The sequence below is a fragment of the Schistocerca serialis genome, chromosome 2, assembly GCF_023864345.2.
Source record: "Schistocerca serialis cubense isolate TAMUIC-IGC-003099 chromosome 2, iqSchSeri2.2, whole genome shotgun sequence".
In the NCBI taxonomy this organism is placed as follows: Eukaryota; Metazoa; Arthropoda; class Insecta; order Orthoptera; family Acrididae; genus Schistocerca; species Schistocerca serialis.
Genome location: NC_064639.1, coordinates 682711034 through 682717117, shown reverse-complemented (window position 1 = coordinate 682717117; position 6084 = coordinate 682711034). Strand labels below are relative to the sequence as shown.

Below are 6084 nucleotides of genomic sequence, written 5' to 3'. Positions count from 1 at the left end.
GTGATGATGAAACACGTCCATCGATGGAAAAGCGGTTTTCGCACCTTCCTTTATACGAATAAAGATTTACTCGACGCATTCCATTCCCCTGACGTCTCTTGGGCATAAATTGAATCTTCAGTTTCATAACCACGGTGATTTTAAGTTAGTGGTGGGTGTTTGTGAGTATAGCAATCCCTGTGTATACATCAGCTTGACAGATGTCTTGTTTACGGAGTTAGTGGCAGCATGGTATGTAATTTCACGTGTCAAAACACTGCTGCTATGGATTTGTCTGTTTCCTTGTATGAGGCATTCTCCATTGCTGATAATCGTTTTATAGAACTGATGTGAGCATAGTACAATTTCTCAACTATGATCGGAGGTGGACAGTGAGCGCTATGCACCTCTGGAAAGCTACATTGTGCAAGTATCACAAAGGCTCAACGTTTTTTTCATTGGTGTAGAAGGAGGTAATTTTATCTCCTTAAAGTTTGTCACCATAGTGAGTGGGATAGAAGACTAGCAGGATGGATCTATGTTGGAAATATATGACCTGCATTAGAGTGCATGTGTTTATGTTCTACGATTATTTCTCTCTTATCAGTACCTTCTTGGTACTGACACCAGACACTAGAACAATACTTTACAGTTGATTTGCTAAAAATGCTCCAAACTCTATCTGTATGGAACCCCATCATGCATAAAACCACACACCACACATTTTGTTTTTAACTATCTGTTATGTCATCACAACACTCTCATATCTACTATACACCAATAAGGGGTGCTAACCTCCTCGACATGTGCGCATCTGGTGAGACCTTGTACACTTGACTGGGCACTGTGAGTAAGATTGTTGCGGAACAGCTTTTGCTGAACAGCAGTTATGGACTCGGCTCGTTCTGTTCCTTCCCAAGATGTGGAATGTAGTGTGTATACTGGTCTCCTATTTCTCGTCAACTGCAAATTAAATAGGTGACAGTGTTGCATGGAGGGCTGGTCAAAGACATTGTGAGGAGATCTTTCAATCTCTAACATTATCCTGAGAATGCGAGAATGCTCTGTCACTCCCTTCCTCATAGGGAAAGACGAGCAGTTGTACATTGTGCACTATGATCGAAGTACTAGAAAAATGTAGATAACCTAACTCATCAGTATAGGACGCTATCTGGTATACTTTGGTATCTATATGTTAGAGAATTAACAATGAATGGATGTACTGCACAGTCATTTATTTACATTCACAAACTAGTATATGGTAGTAGTAGGATAGTGGAACGCTGACCACAATTGTGATATGAAGTTGATATGCAAGTTAATTAAATACATCAAATAATTACCCACACCCACACCCAAGCCAGATGACATTATGTGTTTTCCTCAGCCTGCACATGGCTCCCCACTCCCTCCCCCTCCCCACCTCTCCCCCTCCCGCTCCCACTCCCCCTCCCCATCCCCCCACCTACCCTATTGGCGGCACTTTCGAATTTTGGCTGAAATTTCGAATTTTGGCGTGATTTTCGAATTGTGGTGGGGATTCCTTTACCCAGGGTTGTGCTATGTCTCTTCCCAGCCCCCTCCCACAGAAACAGTCGGAAAATTAAAAATGAGGGTGCCCTTTCCGGGACTCGAACCCTGGTCCTACTTGATGGAAAGCCCAGTTGTAACCCGCAACACATGGAAACTGTCCAGGTACATTAAGAAAGGTTAGGTTAGTGTATTTATTTTGGTTGAGAAACTGAAATAGAGATAGGTCCCAATTACGTAATTAATCATAAAATTGCTCCTAATTACACAGTTATATGCATAGTGCTACACAAGAAGTATCTAAAATCACAATACAGCCCCGAAAATGGACGATGTCATACAACTGGTGACATCCTGCTGGGAAAAAAATTTTACAGTACCACTCGAAACTAGTGGCAGACGTACTCAAACTCTACGCAAAATATTTCTCCAGTATTTGTAATACACTCTGTCTCGTTGCCATATCATATTTCTGGCACTCACGATATCTCGAAACGAGTTACGTTTCTTGAACCTGTCTGCTATAATAAACTTCCAACGTGGTTTTAGTCAGTCCCTACGCATCTTGCGACTGCTGCCATACTGCAGCTTTGCGCATGTGACAGATGTGCTGCGTACAAAGTTAGTGGCGACATTATTTATAATTTCACGTGTCAGACGCCGTTGCTATGCGTTTATCTGTTTCCTTCTAAGAGGTATTCTCCGTTACTAACGATCATTTTATATAGGACTGATACTGGCATAGTGTAGTTTCTGAACCGTGATCAGATGTGGACAGTGGATGCTATACATCTATGGAAAGCTATATTATGCGTGTATCACACAGAGTCATTGTTTTAAGGAAGTAGTTTCCTCTTTTTACAGTTCGATACCATAGTTTATCGTAGAGAAACCTGCAAGAAGGATGTATGTCATGCTCTGGAAATATATTTTTTACATTGGAATATTAACAGCGTTACATTCCACATGACTGATAGGTCGGAAACTCAAGCGATCTAACATTATAGCCTGTTTTAAGTGCGGAACATTGTAGCCTTAGGAGTGCGTGTGTTTATGTTCTCTCTTACCAATACCTTCCAGGTACTGATCCTAGACTCAAGAACAATACTTTAGAGTTGAGAGCGTAGTTGATTTTCGTAAAATGCTTCGAATTCCATCCATCTGGAGCTCCATCATGCATAAAAATCACCTGTTTCAAGTTCTTCTTTACCGTCTGCTATTACATCACAACGCTTTCGAATATGTTACTATACTCCGATAAGGGGTACTAACTCATCTATATGGGTGCATCTGGAGAAATCTTGCGCACAAGGATGGGCGAGGACTTGGCTAGCTCCATTCATTCACGAGACGTGGAATGTAACGGTCCACTTCTGGTCGGTTGCAGATTAAATCGGTAATGGTGCTGCAGGGCGGGTTGGTCAGTGACAGTGTGAGGAGTTTTTCAGTCACTAATTTTACCCCAAGACTGTGAGAATTCTCTGTGGCCGCCATCAGCATATAGATAGAGCGCAAAGTAAGCACTATGCTCGAGGAGTTAGAAATATGTAGAGCACTGTCTGGTATACTTTGATGACTTATGTGTTCGACAATTAACAATAAATGGACGTACTGCACAGTTATCTATCTACATTCGTAATGATACTCGCAAAGTAGAGAGGAGGGGCGGTTTAGCTATGATACTGAAATTGGGAAACATACTGTTGCAACATTGCTCGGTGTTGAAATTACTGTAAAATTGCTAAAATTGTTCGCACTATCAACTGTGATGCTTAGTATTAGAGTCCACTGATGGTGTCTTTTCCACCCCTTCCATCCACTGGTAAGCTGATGGTTACCACATAATAATTGACTGACATCGCTTGTTTGAGTTGGAGAAAAAGCTTTGGTGGAGGGACAACACTTTCTGGGGATGGATAACCCTGAAACAGCGATCGCGTACATGACTGCAATGTGAGGAATCAGTCAAAACAGAACACAGAGTAATCAGCTATTCCGTAACTGTGACAGTTGAATTTAATGTAGAGGTCGTCAATCGCTGTCGGATAGGAGTTTGGAAACTCACCACAACGCTGCCAAACTCTTCCAGATTCCTTATGTTGTAACTGTATTTTATTTAAAATCGTCCGGTGTGTGTGACGTGTTATGGTAGTCGGAATAACAAGATGTTTCACACCGTGCCATGACTAGTTTTCTGTGAGAGGCAATGGATCAGAACGTGTTAATGTCAGTTTAGAACCTGACATAGACCTCGAAGTCGTGGTGGAAAAACAAAATGTATGGCAGTGTACAAAGGGTGTTACAGCAGAAAAAAAGAATGTTTCAAACAACGACACAGGGTCACAGGGAGCGTCTCTTGTGAGTTAAAGTATGGTCTGTTGGATACAGTCATCCTCCTACAGTACAGGTGATGAAACTTTAAACTTGTTGGTGCAGTGGATCAACACCTGTATATTTAATAGGATCGCCACATGTGCTCGATGCTGGCACACATGTGGTATGTGTTTTTGATCTATGGGAGGAGAGCCAACGGCCTTACCGCAGTGGTAATACCGGTTCCCGTCAGATCACCGACGTTAAGCACTGTCGGGCTGGACTCGCACTTGGATGGGTGACCATCCGGTCTGCCTAGTGCTGTTGGCAAGTGGGGCGCACTCAGCCCTTGTGAGGCAGACTGAGGAACTACGTGATTGAGAAGTAGTGGCTCCGGTCTTGGCAACTGACCTACGGTCGGGAGAATGGTGTGCTGACCACATGCCCCTCCACACCCGCATCCAGTGATGCCTTTGGGCTGAGGATGACACGGCGGCCAGTCGGTACCTTTGGGCTTCCATAGTCTGTGTGCGAGGAGTTTAGTTTAGTTTAATATGGGAGGAGAGAGATGCGGTAAAAATCTTATTGAGTTCTCTATCAATGAAGTTAGTGGAGCTTTTATAGTTCGTAGTGTTTCTCTGTTGGATGGTACAGGATAACGATGATAGCATGTTGGGCTGATAGACGTGAATGGGACCTGAGGGACATGGATCTGCTTCAGACTGCAGTATCTGTATGTCTCAATAACTCAGATCGTTCTGTTTCTACACGGGTTGTAGAAGGTGGTGCATATGGCTTTCTCCGATTTCTGTTGTTCCGACTTGAATTACAACGATCTCATGCGCAAAGCTCCAGAAATGGCAGCAGTTGCAAGATGGAATTTTACTGTAGCAGACAGGTTCGAGAAAGGTAACTCGTTTCAAGATATGTGAGTGGCAGAAATATGATATGCCATCGAGACAGAATGCGTTACAAATACTGGAGAAATATCCAGTGGGGGCGGAGTGAGGGGGCTGTAAATACCTGTTTCATACCATGCTCCATGGCCGAATAGCTTTCAAAATTCGGCAATTTTATTATGAGGGTGCACAGTCTATATTCAACGTCAAGGTTTTTGTCTGAAAAATTAACTCATTCGTAGGTAAAGCCACACCTCGATTAATAAATCCGGTATAGCTTTTAACTTGTGTGCACGTATAGGACCAAGACCGCTTGTGACTGTAACATACAGTAGTTGTGGGGATCGGGTTTTTTAACATCTGGCGACTTGTAAGACGATTATGCCTCTCTTTCTAAGACACAGTGGTAGCTCTAGCAAGAAAAACTTATGACACATGTCCCCCCATCGTTGATATTAGGTCAGTATTATTTCATATCACCAGCAATCTGTTACTGACGAAGTATTATACCCAGTAGTAGGGGGTGCGTGATAGGTTCATCTTGAGCATGAGGCTTATAAAGTATATGTTTTTGTTCCGACATGTGCAAGGGAAATGACTATGTCCAGTTGTAAGGAAGGTATGGATTTGAGGTGGAGTACTGTGATAGCAAAGGGAAGAGTATGTCAAGTCATAAGAATGTTACTGATATATCTATTTCCTGAGCCACGGCCATCAGCAGGGTTATCTCCAATACTTTGCTCATTGCCGAATGTTGTTCAACTGATATTGCCATTGTAATATTTAGTTGTAAGTACAGGGATAAAATATGTATGAGGTCGGTTTTTTTTCATAGGACGATTCTGTCTATTCTAGCTTGGCATGCAGTGCCGGTGACTTGTGGCAGGAATGATTCACGATTCCTGTTAACTGTATGAGCCGTACGAATGCAGACACCTGTTAGATGGTAGGAATGTAGCTGACTTAACTGTTGTCATCTAGACAGCCGAATAGCGAGCTAATACTTAGTATGTGTTGGATAGCTTTCGTGATCATGTGGAAATTTGCGAAGATACAACGTGGACATGTGTTTGTGCTAGACCGTTATTCCCTCCCTTGAAAATTGTCCGGTTGACTGCTCCTGCACATTTCGCGCCTTAGTTAGTTGAGGAAAAATCGATTGTGGTGTGTGCATTTATCATATGGAAGACACTTTACCGGTTCTCTAGATATGAGAAACACCTTAGTTGACCTTGTAAATTATAGGGATGGTTTGGAATGTGCTACATCACTGGCGTCGGTATTGGCGAGTGGAAATTTCAGTTTTCTTCATTTTTCTCGAGTTTCCGCGTAAATGTCTTCGCAGACGTGACAAGTTTCTTGT

The 6084-nt window shown here is 42.7% G+C and overlaps 1 pseudogene; it reads left to right on the top strand.

Annotated features, from left to right (window-relative positions):
* Positions 1–4034: 4034 nt before the first annotated feature.
* On the top strand, positions 4035–4152 carry LOC126459424 (5S ribosomal RNA; annotated as a pseudogene).
* Positions 4153–6084: the final 1932 nt, after the last annotated feature.